The 16,012-nt window shown below is 35.6% G+C and overlaps 1 protein-coding gene across 1 annotated transcript in view; it reads right to left on the reverse strand.

Annotated features, from left to right (window-relative positions):
• Positions 1-16,012, reverse strand: part of LOC146424560 (uncharacterized) — a 259,631-nt gene that overhangs the window by 90,133 nt on the left and 153,486 nt on the right. The gene's annotated exons all lie outside the window — the stretch shown is intronic.

Genomic DNA, 16,012 nt, shown 5'->3' on the forward strand with positions numbered 1-16,012 from the left:
CTGTTTGTCTCTGCTGGAGATGGAATTTGGCACCTCCACCAATTTGTCCATCCATGTCTCCAACTCTACACTTAGAAAGAAGGTTTTTAGAATGTCTTGCCATATTGAATTAAAATCTGAAGTTTGCATTCATTTTAACAGGATACATGAATAAACAGCTGTTTTATACAGTGAAGGCGGAGGAGTAAAGAAAAGTTCTGAATCACATAAGTGTCAGGACCAGAACATGCCTGAAAAAGCCACAGATTGTTTGATAAGCCAGATATCTGCAACTGATACCAAAGACTAGTAATGACTGTGCTATTTCAAAATTAATCTGAAAAAAATGCATTAATTCCTTGGATCAACATATCCCCCATAAGCTTTTCAGAAAAAAACAACCAAAAGAAAAAAACTGTTCTTCTTCTGACCATATAGAGACAATTTCTCCAAGACCTTTCCCAATGCCTGAAAAAGATGACCTTGCATGTCTACATAAAATACATTGTGAACTGACAGAGATTATTCTGTAAACTGGAAAACATCATACAAAAAAAAAGAAGAAAGTTATTTAAAATATTCTTATGTTATAATATAAATAAACTCCAGTTACAGGAAAGATCAGGTATTTCAAGTAAACACAAACTTCATGATGAAATATGTTTTATTTAACTCTCATTCAACCAACTTGTTGTGTGGTATACAAATATGTGAGTTAACTTAATAATTTTATATTATACTATATGGTTTGTCATGGACAAGATAAATGGATTGACAGTGGAACAGCAGAGTGCCTCTGCAACATAAGGAATTTATGCAGTTTGCAAAAGCAGTCTTGGAAGGCAGCAATGAGCTCTCAGCACTCTGGGGTCTGGTGCTGTCTCCACTAAACACAATTGCTTCTCTGGAGAAGAAGATGGGTTGCACATTCACCAAAGCAGTAGTTTTGGCATGATATTTGCATCAATTCTCTATTATCTCCCTGGCAGATAATTTTCAGCCAGCTTCCTTTGTGAAAAAAAAATCCAAAACTATAAAACTAGCCTTGCACCGCTCCTCCCCCCAACCCACAAAAAAATCCACACCACAAAACACAAAACCATCTTTATATACTACTCATTTATTTATTTATTTCTTATTGTTTTGTAATCCAGGTTACAAGGAAGCCTACCTGAAAAAATTGTAGCCTTGAACTAAGTACTTTGAGGCAGGGATATGATTAGGAAAATGCTCCAGAAGTACAGCTCTTGGGTTTCTGAGACATTTTGTGCAATTTTCTTGGCTTTCTATTGTTCTGTATGAGCTGTTACTATGACAAAAAAGCCCCAAATAATAACACAACACCCTACCCCACTGCTTAGGTTAGAAGATTAAGATATATGGGCAGAAACTTTTCCTTGAATTTTGAACAATTCTCATGGAATAAAAACTTGAATTTTCCTTAGTTTTGCTGAAATAAACCCACCTCTCTGGACATGGAGAAGCTTAAACATTTTGTTCTTGATGGAAACTCATATTCATGTCTAAATCTTATTGTACTGTTCTTATCTTTGCCTCTACCAGAGACAAAGACTGAGTAAAATATTTTGAAAGTCAAATGTTGTCTTCCCATAATAAAGAGGTCAAACTAAGTTTTTGAAGTAATGGAAATAACAGATGATACAAGAAAGAAAGACCCACTAGGATTGCATTTCCTGAATGCATAAGAATGACAAAAGAGACATTCTATTAACAGGCAGAAATGATTCCTGGACAGTTTATTTAGCTTTTAGCTTATTTTCTTTTATTCTTTCCCTCTAAGTAGATTGAAAATGCCTTATCTAGATGAAATCATAAGAAGTGTCAAAACACACTGCAAGTGTTAAATGTAACCATGAATGTAGATAAGTTAGGCATTGGAGAAAAGAAGATAAAACAGGAAGAAATGGAGTTTGGTTTGAGGGGAAGGTGTTTAAAGTTTAGGTTTCTCCTCTTATCATCCTACTCTGTTTTTAATTGACAATAAACTAAATTAATCTTCTGTCAATTGAACTTGCTTTGTAAATGACAATAATTGGTAAGTGATCTCCGGGACCTTATCTTGACCCATAAAGTATTTAATCTTATTTTGTCCTGTTAAGGAGGGGCAAAAGATGTCTAAGATCACCAAATCCAACTGTTAACCTAGCACAAACAAGTTCACCACTAAACCATATTTCCAAGTATCACATCCACACATTTCTTGAACACTTCCAGGGATACTGACTACATCACTTTCCCAGGAAATGTGGTCCAGTGCTTAGCCATCCTTTCCATGAAAAAAAATAGCTTTCTAATATCTGATCTAAACCTGTCCTGATTCAACTTGAGGCTGTATCCTCTCATTCTGTCCCTTGGAGGGGTTACTAATCCCCACTTCACTAAAACTTTTTTTCAGGTAGCCGTGGAGGGCTACAGAATAATCCTTTTCTCCAAGCTAAACAACCCCAGTTCGCTCAGATATTTTTTAGCAGCTCCATCACCCTTCTTGACATATTCCAGCACCTCAATGTTGTTCTTTCAGTGACAGCCCCAGAACTGAACAGAGGTTTCATGTTGGGACCTCATCAGTGCCAAGTACCAGGGAACAATCACTGCCCTGGTCCTGCTGGCCACACTAGTCCTGATACAGGCCAGGATTCTGTTGGCCTTCTTGGCCACACTCCTGACTCATGTTCAGGCACTGTTGACTAGCACCCCCAGGTCCTTTCCTACGAGGCAGTTTTCTACTACTCTTTCCCCAGCCTGTAACTCCAAATGGCTTTGGGACCCAAGACCAGGACCTGACATTTGACCTTATTGAACCTCATACCACTGACCTTCACCCATCCATCCAGCCTGTCCAGATACCTCTGCAGAGCCTTCCTAAACCTCACTACATCAATAATCCTGCCCTGCTTGATGTTGCCTGCAAAATAAGTGTGCACTTGATCTTCTCACCCATATTGCTGATAGAGACAGGGTTGGCCTCAATACTGAGTCCTGGGAAACCCTACTTTTGTTTGGTCACCAACAGAATTTTATTCCATTCACCACCACCCTCTGAGCCTGGCCATCCAGTCAGCTCTTTACTCAGCAAAGAGTGCACATGTCTAAGCTGTGGGCAACCAGTTTTTCCAGTGGAGCACTGTGGGAAATGGTGCCAAAGGCTCTACTGAAGTCTAGGTAGACACCATCCATAGCCTTTGCCTTACCCACAAAGTGGGGAACCTTGTCAAAAAAGGTAGGTCAGGTCAATCAAGCAGGACCTGATTTTTCTAAACTCATGCTCACCGGACCTGATTGCTTGGCTGTCCTGCATGTGCCATGTGATGGCACTGTATAATCTGCTCCGTAACTTTCCTCAGCATGGAGCTCATCAGAGTGTTCAGTTCACTTGTTGTTCCTTCTGACCCTCCTTGTAGGTGGGCCTAACACTTCCTAACCTTCAGCCCAGAGAAACCTCCCCAGTTATTGCTGAAAGAGACTGAAAGAGACATCTGGCCCCATGGACTTATGCATGTCTAAATGGCATAACAGGTTGCTGACCATTCCCTCCTGCACTATGGGGGACAGAGGGCAACTGGACTTGTTAGTGAAGATGGAGGCAAAGAAGGCATTAGGTACTGCAGTCTTTTCCTCATCCTTTGTCACTGTGATTCCCTCCACATCTACTAAAGGATGGGGATTCTCCTTAGCCCTCTTTTTGTTGACAGTATATTTTTAAAACATTTTTCATTTTCTTTTATATCAAAGGACAGATTAGCTTCCAGCTGAGCTTTAGCTCTCCTGACTTTGTCCCTGCATAACCTAGTTACATCCCTGTTCTGCAGGCCTTAGTCCTTACTTCTATGGGAACCAAAAACTTTATCATTTCACGCTGGTGTGACCAAGACAACCTCCAGCCACTATGCATATTTATAAAACTTTCTCCATAAGATCTGTTAACTCCAGAGCAAGGATTCCTAAGGAGGAGTGGGAGAGCAGTTGGGTGGAGGTCTGGCAGACAGCCAAGATCAACCCACCTCAGTTTCTCTGCATGTTTCTGGCAATTCTTCATTAAGGCAGAAAGAACTGTTTGCTACAACTTACCTGTACTGACGTTGAGCTAAAGCCAAAATTATGAGGTTAAAACACACAAACACAAAAAAAAAATCCAATAGTTTTTCAGTCCACTTATATGGTAAATGATACAATGTGACACTTCTGCTTCAGTTAAAAGCAAGTTTTTGGTCATCGAGTTCATTTGCTGTGACACTGATTAGGTCAGCTCAAGAGAGTTAAGGGTAAGCAAATTGTTCCCCCATTGCAATGTGTCACTTCATTATTACTGAACCTTTTCAGTTGTTTCAATGACAAGGTATTTTTCTAGAAAAGAAAGCAGTGCTATTTTCAGAATGGCAATCTTTTCTTTGTGCTTTCTTACAGAAGTAGCAGATCTTTCACACTATACACTATAGTGGAAACTGTCTTGCTGCCAAAATATACATTCTACAGTAAGATGAAGGGTTTCTACACTGCATTGAACTCATAAATTTATTAAGTAGTATTAATTTAAACAAAGAGCAAGCTTTGTTTTCACAAATGTGTAGGACAAATAATAGGTTCAAAGCTAACTTAGCTGGTGATTTTAATGGAGAAGGGGATAAGCTTTATTTAAACTCATGGAAATATTTGTTTTTCAGATTTTTTCTTCCTAGATGCAATTGTAACTGTTTATTGATCTTGACTCTTTTTCCCATGAATCCTTCTCAGAGGTAATACAAGGAAATTAGAAGGAAGAAAAAAAACCCAAAAAGATAAAAAAACCCCACAAAAACTCCACAAGTAAGCCAAATCATCATGTCTTTAACTTCATTTCATTTTGTTTATGCTGAAACAAAAGGGAAATATTTTAAGTACTGTAGTTGTTTCCCTTCATCTTTGTTTGGACTCACAGTAAACTGAAAATAAGGATGAGCATGAGCCTTTGGAGGCTGAGAGAATTAAACGCTGAACCCTGCTTTATATTCTAACATTCAAAGAATATTTAAACACCAGATTAAAACAGGCTGAAACTAATGCTCAGGAAGTTCCACCCGAATATGAGGAAAAACTTTTGCTGTGTGGGTGACTAAGCACTGAAACAGGTTGCCCAGAGAGGTTGTAGAATCCATCACTGGAGATATTCAAGAGCTGCCTGGACACAATTCTGTGCCAAGTGCTCTGGGATGACCCTGCTTGAGAAGGGAGGTTGGACCAGATGACACACTGTGATCCTTTTCCAACCTGAACCATTCTATGATTGTGTGATTTTGAAAAATGTAGCAGCAAAATGGAGTATCAGCATCAAAATCTCCTCCATTAAAGAAAGACAAGGGTCAAACTGCCAAATGATAATACCTCCAGCTCATTACTTCATTATTTTTGAGGCCAAAACCCAAGTGGTAGGAGAGGACTAGAGGGCTGCTATTAAGATCCCAGTTGGAATTCAACAAGGTCAATACAAAAGTCTATGAGAAAAATTAATTCCTCCGTGGCAAGAAATACCTCCTTCAGAGATCATAGCTGAGGCACAGAAGAACTAATAAGTTTCCCTGGCCACCGGATATCACTAGCATCTCAGCTTAAAACAAGCTGCCCTTAGCCCTAAGCTGCTCTTTAGGTTGTTCAGTGCTGATTTTGGGGAGCCACACAAACTTACTAACCAGCTGTGGAAATGGGAGAGGATAGTCAGTGCACACACGGGGAAAAAAAGCAATCACATTAGATAAAAATGTAGTGTGTACCCCTCAGAGATAAGAGCTGGGAGTCTTAGAGAGTTGGTTTGTGAGGACATTAGCTTAGTTGTCATGAAAAATCTTAATTATAAGAATTATTGTGACTAGAAGAGATAAGAAATAGAAAATACTGATAAACAAATAGGAGGGAAGGGCTACCACCATTTTCTAAAAAATTGTTTAGTGGCACTGAAGAATCAGATTATAGTTTCTAATATCTAGCAGAGTAAAGGTTCAAAATAAAGTAGAATATGCAGTTCATTCATGGACTGTACATGGAAAACACAGGACCTTTTGCCCCACATGCAGATCATCCTAGATTTTTGAAGGAAAAATCATCTGCAGGAGTACCCCTCTGGTAACTCTATACTTTACCTAAGTTTTTCTATTGTAACTCTGTGTGTGCAGTCTTAATTAAGATGTTGTTTTAAGGAAGAGAAAAACTGTCACTACAAGTCCAGTGAGGATTAATAATTTTAAAACAAGAAGTTATCAAAGCTAGACGTCACTAAAGCATACTACACAGGGACAGCCTGGAAATATTAGAGTGTTCATTAAATTTTTTTGAGCCATATGCTGAACAAGTGAAAAGAACTAAGATAGTTTTGCCTTAAGACAATAGGGAAAAAACATGAGCAATAAATATGAGCATCAGAAAAATAAGTCACGTGATCTGCACTGACCTACATTGAAAAAATTAGATGCCACAGAGCAAGATGTTCAAACACAACCAAAAAACTGACTGCTTGAACTGCTGAACAAAAAAGACTTCAAATTTACAGAAACATGGTCTACATCAGAAGAATGAAGATCCTTCAGATCTGTATCTTGAAAATATAATTAATTTTATATATAATTTGAAATAGCAATTCAAGTATAAAATAAATAAATTCTTTATACAATAGAATTTTTTAAGGGTAATGGCCATATTTTTCCTTAAATTAAATCACAACTGAGGTTTTTTTACAGAATTCCAAAGCGATGTTACACAAGATGCACTGAGGAGAGCAATAGTTGATTTTTAAATTTGTTGTAGTTTGAAACATTGCCTTATAATGTATGTTTCCTGCCAAGCATTAATGATTTGAAGATATAAAAATTTTTATACGACATTAAGGCAGGTAATGTTTGGTCTTGGTTTGGGCTTTTTTTTTGTTGATTATTTTGTTTTATTTTTTTAAATTCTGCAGATGTGTGAGATTGCTTGCAATATACATTAAGCTTAGAGACAGGTTTTTAAACACTTAAACAAATGATCTATTAAAAAAAAGTAAATCACGTTGGACATAGATATCACACTTTCTCTGAAACCATATATCAGAGACTTAGTATTGAAGAAATTAATTAAAAAATATCTGCTGTACACTGAGGTCTTCAAACAAGACCTTTGAGATTCAGCTTTAGGAATAGGTAGCAAAACATTCCAAAAATTTGCTGCTTTTAGTACAGTTGGTAATTTGTGCCTGACCACTGTGACCCACAGACTCCTATTTATTTTTCTGGTTTCATTCCACTCTCTGCAGTTGAGTTTCAGAGAGAAGCAAAGGAATTGTAGCTTTGTGAGGTCAGACATTGCAATGAAATATCCACTGCTTCTTATTTGGAGTTAAATTGCATCCTATACTCTATAGATATGTAGTTGCATTTTAGCATTTCAGATCCTAAACAAGAAAATACTGGTTATATCAGGTATTAAAGCTGACACAGCTGGATGTACTAAGTTTAAATTGCAGAAAAATAGATTAAATTCCCATAGAAAAATCCTAAGGATAAATTAGCACTGAATTAAAATGTCAATGTCAGCTGTGGAACCTCCAGAATTTCTGTCATTGTGAAACATGGGTAGATATCTGTCAGAAGTCACACATATACAGCGAGAAGGCAGCACTGGGGGAGGGCAGTGGGCTACATACTCTTAAAAACCCATCCAACTTATCTTCCAAGGTATTTTCAATACTTTCTAATATTTAAACAATACAAACTGGATATACTTTTGGGTTCATATTTTATCATCTGATCTGAAATATGAATCCATCATTGCTTTATTTCATCTATCAGACGTGATCAAAAATGAACAAAGGCAATATTTTTAAGATTAAAATCATGAGGAGACTGGAAAAAAAGATAAACTTCTCACTTTCTATATATCCTCAGGATTTATATCATCATCAGTTACTACAGTTTCTCTTTTAATGATCATGCATGAGATTTTTCAAAACTAATCAATTTCAGATTTTTGAAGCCAAATTGCATATTATCTCATTTCCTTTCCACAAAGCCCATATAAATTTATTGATGTTTTTGTTCAAAGTCAAAATATGGAGGCATTCTGCAATAAAATAATTAAATTCTCTCATTCTCTTCATTTTTCGTCATCATATAACCTTCAATTAGAATGAATGCTTACTAAGTCTAATGTCTAAGAACTATTACAGACAAAAGTGATGTGAAGACACACAATTTTACTTAATTGTAAAATCGGTACTTCTAAACATTTGTTTTTCACAACTTTAGAAACTTCCTAATTTTCCAATGAAAGCTGCAATATTTGCTCACTGTTAAAATGTCGTAAACAAAATGCAAAATTGAAATTATCAAGAAATTAAGGAAAAAGCCCTTCACTCTGGGAGGAGTCACCTGACAAAATCACAATCGTCTGACTCTCTCCTTTCCATGCTGTTCTCTTTATGATCAACATCATTCCTCCATAAAGACCACACAAGTATTTGTTTGATTCATCATACTTCTCAAGTGCTCCCCAGGTTTTTAGTCCCATACCAACATCAACTTACATGTATCTGGAAAACCAGAAGGCAGTTCTGTTAATATCTTGACTATATATATATATATATGTATCATCTTCAAATTTTTATTTTCATCTCTGCTATTCTAAACATTAAGGTAAGTAATATAGATATATGCCTCCTACACAAATCTCTCACCCAACCCATCCCATTTCCTTGCACAGTGAATGAGATACTGCTTGGTGTGTTCCACACCAGCAAAATTACCACTATTAGGAATTCCCTAAGGACAGACAAATATTCAAAGTATATGTTGCAATGAAATGTCACCATCAACTCATTTCCAATAACCTGTACCACCCCCACGTGTCAGACAAGCTCTCTTACAATTGTGATACCTCATGATGAACCAATGTTCCATGAACCACTCCTATAATTTTGTATAGAATTTTGGAGACATTTAGGAGTAAGTCATTACAATAGCTGAAATTATTACATCCATCCCTTAGGAGAAATCATCTCTTTTAACCACAGATAGTGGGAAGACACACCGTCTTTTATGAACCAAAGGCTTGGCTACATTAGATAACAAATCAAAACTGCCAGAATTGAAGAAAAAGCTTAAATATGTCACACTGAACAGGACAAAGACAACACCAATATCTAAAAGGCTCAGTACTCACTTGCACCATTTGACATTCAAACTGCAGGTTCCAATCATATAAAGTTTCACAGACTGCCTTATTTTGTTGCATGATAGCTAGTTCAAAATTGTTGCTCTTTGGTAGAAAAAAGAAGTTAATGAAATTTTATGATGTAATATTAAACTTGCAAAACTCTGTTTTCAAATTTTTCCTTTCTAGTTCAGCAAACAGTATTTGCCAGAAGATAAAGTGAAAGAATAAGCCTTTAATTCAAAGCTCCAATATTTCCCTAGGTGCTGAGACAGGAATATTTGAGAAATTAAAACAACAGGTAATAGGAAAACTTTAACTTGTATGAGCAAGTCCGATAGTACTCTTGTACTTTCTACAGGTTACCATAATTATGTTTTTCAGATGCCTCCCACCCGTGTATCTTTCCTCTATTATTTAAATAGAAACATTACTTCCCATGACATAATGTTTATTTCTTGCAGAAGAATGAGTATTTAGGTTTTTGCCATTCAAAAATCAATGATAATTTACAGCAAAAACTAAAGGAGAAGTTCATTTAAAAAAAAGAAAAAAAAAGAAAAAAAAAATGAAGTAAAGAAGGTTAATTTCAACACCACCCAAAAGTATTACATAGTTACAATAACGAACATCAGACAACAAATGCTAGAGTTAAGGTACTGCTTGTTAGCTTTGGTAGGTGAGCATGTTTCATCTTTTGTTTGTGACTCAAAGTTGCTCTGAATAATTTCTACAACTGACAAAGATAAGAAATTTGCTATTTGCTTTAGCCATGGATGCACAGAGCAATTTCAGTGCCAGTGAAATGGCTTGACTAAGAGCTGCTAATATCTATAGGGATTACCAAAGAAGGAGAACCAGTGAAGGAATTACATTGCTTATGGCTTCTCTGCCTTACTCCGCAATAAAATCAAGTTGCCTCTAAGTTTGCCTTTCTCTTCCATACCCAGATTTATACTTATTCATGGTAATATACAGAAACAGTGCCTGAATTAAAAACGTTACACCTATAAATCTTCAGCATGCATACATAAGAGTTACTACTCTTTACAGCTAAAATCTACCTGTAACATAATTGATACCTTTTTGCAATAAAAGGGAGAATATGGAACTGTCATTATTGCTAAATCAACTTTATATCAATGTTCCTACACTAAGCCAACAGTTGTTTGACCTTGCACTTGTAACTTGATGGGTGATTCAAGTGCGGGCCTGGTTCATTTCAGAGGCCTGTGTTTATAAAACATAGGACATTCATCTTCAGATTGGGAAACTCAGCTCCTGCACTTAAGGTTTGCCGTAGTTTTAGCGGAATTGTAATCTGGAAAAGGGTACCAACATTTTTATGATTTCCTTACCCTTTGGCAACATTACTTTCAGGGTAAGAGCTCTAGTGATAAATATTTTTTAATATAGTTGGAACTTGGTAAAGCTAGTGAAGTAAATCAAAACACTCTAAAATCCAGATGCTTCATTTCATGAGTTCACCCCAAAGCAAACAGATTAACATCTGGGCACATGAAACAGAAAAATAAAATATACACTTAGAGTAGCCTGTATTTGGGAGTACTGTGTGTGTAGTGGATCTAACATCTGATGAATTAGGAATGTATTCCACCTAAATCATATTTGAGATACTACTGAGATGCTGAGCTAATATTTCAGATAAACAGTAATATGCTTTGATTCAGCTGATAAATACTCCATAAAAAAAAAAAGGAAAAAGGTGATCCACCACAATTGATAACATCTGGACAAGTAATTTATTTCTACAATTAATTTTAGACATTCAGAAAACATATAGAGCTTACTTAAAAGCATATTATTTCAAAGAAAGAACTGTAACTGCCCTAAAAAATTGAATTAATTTCCACAAGTGGCTTTTACAGACCCTCTTCTTATCTTCCTACAGGTTAAAAACTCATACTATAAATACTTACAAAGCAGAAAATAAATTCTTCCCCCATGACTTCTACATGCATGTCACCCTTCTTGACAAACTAAAGGATTTTCATGTTTCTAATATGTATTATGAAATTTTGGATACAATAAAGACCATGTAGAAGAACTTCCATCAAGTCTGGCTTTTAATAATTCTTTTTTCCACAGAAAGACATTTTATTGCAGCTAATAATCTGAAATGTGGGGAATAATGTAGACTGAAGCCTTTAATGTAATATGTCCATGCTTAGTGTCTGCAAAGCAGGGTAAAGTCAGCAGCAAATATTGTCTGAGGACTGAATTTTGTTTCGGAAACAAGATAGACACTTTTATTCTTGTACTCAAAAACTACCAGAAGTCAGTTTGGATACAGATGTTCTCCACTGTCTTTCCAGATAAAGAAGGTATGGGATCCTGACAAATGGATGGAAAGGCTTCAGGCAGAGTCACTTAATAAGTTGACTAATTTGTTACTGCAGGTATACTGGGTTTGAAATAATTCCTCTGGAATCTCTACCATTTAGCAGTGTTCCAGGTGCTGTGTTAGACACACTTTCCATTTTGGAAATGCAGAAATCTTAATAATATCAGATCTCTGTGTTTATGATAATATAGTTCCTGCAAATTCCCTGGTGTTTATGGCGTGAACACTGTTCACACTCCTGCAGGACACTGACACAGGTTCAGGTAAATTTTGGCCACATCTGCAGTGCATGCTGTGGCTTCTTCAAGGTTATGTCCATTACCTTTAGGGCAAGCAGCAAGAACATGGATCTAATTCTGCTGGACTCAGCTACTAAAATGAAATGCTGGAGTTTCTATTCCATTCTAATCTGAAACCCCCTCCATTTTCTTTAAATACTAACATAATTTCTATTAGGGATTATCTACTGGAGAACTTCCTCTCCCTTATTTTCAAGCTCTCAGTAATTATAGTCTTTGTTATAGCTGCTCAAAGTGCCTTTGAACTTACAAATGAAATAGATTCAGAACAGGTCTAGAAAAGACTATAATATTTCAAGCCTAGCATGATCACTATACCAAATCCACAACTATTTTCCCTGACCTTGGAAAGAAGGCTATGAAATGGAGCTCACAATCTGACACAGATTTCTGGATTTTAATGACACTGCCTGGTATAGAAAAAGGTTTGCATGTTACAGACCTTGTAATACAGTGGAGAGGATGACAACTATAATTTTTGAGCTGATTGCTGCAATATGAAGTTTGATGGGCTGCGACTCCTTATAGATAAAATGTCTGCTTTTTTCCAAACTTAAGGGAGACAATAAAAATGCTGAGGGTGAGCATGGCTTATTGAAAAAATGTTTGTAAACAAATGACAGCCTTATCCAAATTCATCAAGAATTAAGTGGAACTGAATCAACTCTATGTTAGCTTACATTAAAATTGAGGAATTAATTTTTTAACCTCAAATGGCCTAAATAAATAAATAAATACATACATACATACATACATACATACATAAACACAGCATCGAAATGACTATTAGGAAATTTGGTGATTCCTTTTTTGTACAAAAAGATGGAACTTTTACAAAAAAACTATGTTTACTTTCAGGTCATCAATATCACCTGCCAGTGCTAAATTAAAATTAATTCTTTTTCTTTAAAAACTGTGCTATGGTCTTAGTGCTGTATTGATCTTGTTTCCTTTTCAGATGGCAAAACATTTGACTGTCCTTACTTAGATACTAAATGCTATTTAACTCCTACTATGACATAAAATTATCTAAAGGCAAGTGTAATCCAAAGAGTAATCTGTTCACTTCTGAAATGCTATCAGATCAGAATTGGATTTGCATCTCTTATGAGCCATTGCCCTCATGGTGGGAAATATAAATTAACCTCTAGGTAGGTCAAAAGAAAAGTTAATTGTAATTCAGAGAATTAAAATCTTTTGATTCCAATTAAAATGAATGAATAAGTATTCAATTTAAACTTTACCATGGAAAGCTCAGAATAATAATGAATCAACAGATTTTAATTTTTTTAAGAAAGAATTACTCTGATTTGACAAAAATGATTCCTTACTCATAAATTCACAATGCTGTCATTTGAGAAAGGATTATCTTCACAACAGAAATGGACATTTTACACGACATAACTTCAAAGGCTGGATTTTTAAGGAATATTTTCAGTGCGATTATATTTAGTAGAAAAGGGTTTGATAATCACTATTAAGATTTTCAAATGCAAAAAGGTCAATTATACTAAGTTTAATGAATTTAAGAACTATTCCTCCTTAAGTGATATGATTTCCTTGATTTGTTCATAAAAATTTCTTCACACCGTTTAGCTTTGCTAAACATTCTTCAAATCATGTGAATATTTGTCTCCATTTACTTGCATCTTTAACACATTTTATTTTTCTTTCCTGAAAGGAAGTCAGCAGTCTAAAATAAGACTGCAACACGAGGCAGAGAATAAGGCATTTTATTATAAGGTATAGTAGATGGTATTCCCAGTTAATGTTGTCTTTTAACTTAGCCATTTTATTTCTTTCTTATAGAAGTAGGTGGACCTGAGGCATGATCTTTAAGGTTCATGCCTCAGAAAAATAACAACTGGAAGCAGTGAACAGGTGTATAAACCAGGTTTTCATTCTAAGAGCATCTAGAAATTTTGGGTACTGACTGAACAGGGGAGAAAGAAACATTGTGGAAAGAATAGGTTGGTGGCTGCAGTCAGGACATAAAAAAGTAGTGATTTCCTTAAAAAACAGTAAGTTTATTGGTTTCATTGCTGCACCAAAACAGGCAGTTGTAACCCTAGAAGAGATATCTAATCACAAACACTTCAAGAAACTTTGCAAAGCTACTCTCTGCCCCAGTTGCTTGAAGAGTCAATAGGGCTTTTGGATACTTGGAACATTTGGGGAGGAACCACATTAGTAGACTCTGCATCTTTCATATATGACTGCTTAGGGACAACATTTAGCGTCCATGATCAACTTGGATCACAACCAAAATTTTAAGTAAAGAATTGCTAACTGGCATTCTTTCATGCAAGTAAATTAGTAGGCTTAGTAATTTTCTAGAAAACATTCGTTTTTGTTTGTTTAGTCTCCTATAAAAAAAGAGTACAAGAGATTTTTAAGAATGCATTTGTGGTTTTGAGACTAAAGACCAATAAATAACTACTTCAATAACTTACTAATATAATTTATGCACAAGTTTCTTGTCATGCATAAAGTGAAAATGCAGGATGGTACATCCATGTGTTGTGTATGCTGTAGTCTTTATCACTGAACAGTGTCAAACCCAGAAAGCACATAACCACCACAGAGAAGAAACTAAACCATCTGCTCAACATTTGCATAAGTAAAAATAAGTGGCTTTATGCTGCTGCAGTATTTTCTATCACTGTGTCTGAAAAGCTAGTAATACTGTCAGTATGTCTCAGACATCTGTGTTTAAAAAAAAATAATAATTAATTTCACAAAATATCATTGTGCATTATTTTTCCTGTGATGGATAAACATGGTTACATCAACTTATAATTATTTAGGCAAAACACAGGCACCCTCTTTGTGATATATTTTTTCACTTGTTAGCAAGGCTACAAACTGTGATTGTCTTCCTCACACTGCCTAGAAGAGCCAGAAATGAGCTGAAACTCAGTGATTGACAATTGACAGTCAAGAATTTCTTTCCATTTCTAATGAAGTCTAACAAGCAGTGCTATTACTGTTGCTGATTCATATCAACTACGATATGAAGCAGAACACTTAGGTAAGGAATTGTTAACTTCTCAGTCGAGGTTATATTTTTCAGAGTCACAATGTAACTAGACACTTCAGCAGCTTATTAGCAGTATATGAATGACTCAGAAATTTAGGCACAGAAAAACACAGCCCCTTTTCTCAAGCATAATCATTCAATATAAAAAATGTTTAAAATACAATAGAAAATAATCTTACTGACTTTTGCCAAATCTTAATTATATAGTCCCATTATTTCCCATAATTAATTTACAGTTGAATAGTGTCTCTATGAGGACATGCAAATCAGAGCTATGATGCTTCACAGAATTCCAATCATGCTTGAAAGCCCCTGATATGCCAAAATAAAGAAACCTTTCTGGAAATATTTTTACGTGAAAAAAAAGAAAAGTTTTTAAAACTTCAAATTTAGTTTGCTTGCAAAAACAACTCAGAGACTCCATTTCTTTCTGTAATTTTAAAAATAAGCTTCTTTGGCATCATGATAATCACAACACTGTCTAATATCATTCCCTACAAAGCATGTAGGTCTACATATAATGATTTCCATGCACTTTACATTTTTTTTTATCAGAACTGCAGTATCTATTGCAGGAAAAAAATATATTCAAAACATGCTGGAACTAACTTATAAAGAAGATTTACTGGTCTTTTGTCATTGAAAAAAATGCATGAAAACTGTAAGATATTCCTTTCTGTATAAAGAACAGTGAGATTCACTGATCAAGTTTTTATTTATAGTTCCTTTCCAGGAAAGAGTGACATTTACACCTTCCAGAAAGTGTTTTGTTTAGAAGATTTAAGAAGTTACTGAGCCCAAAACAGAAAGCAGACATGTACCCATACCATCATACACACTCTCCCACCTTTGCCTCCAGTTTCCTTCTCAGTTTTCTTCCCAGTTTTTTAAATCTGCCTTTAAGGAGAAAGAAGCTCAAACAAGTACAGCAACTCTGTTAACATCCTACAGAACATAGGAAGAAAAATGAAGACCAAAAGGCAGTCTGGATGCATGGTTGTTTTGTGATATTCACTGTTCCTATAAATCCTCTTTAAGTGCTGAAAGGCTGCAATGAGATTTTCCCAGAGCCTCATCTTCTCCAGGCTCAATCACCCAACTCCCTCAGACAGTTCTCATAGAAGAGTTGCTTCAGCCCTCTGATCATTAATTTCA

The sequence above is a fragment of the Lichenostomus cassidix genome, chromosome Z, assembly GCF_008360975.1.
Source record: "Lichenostomus cassidix isolate B80296 chromosome Z, HeHo_3.0, whole genome shotgun sequence".
NCBI lineage: Eukaryota > Metazoa > Chordata > Aves > Passeriformes > Meliphagidae > Lichenostomus > Lichenostomus cassidix.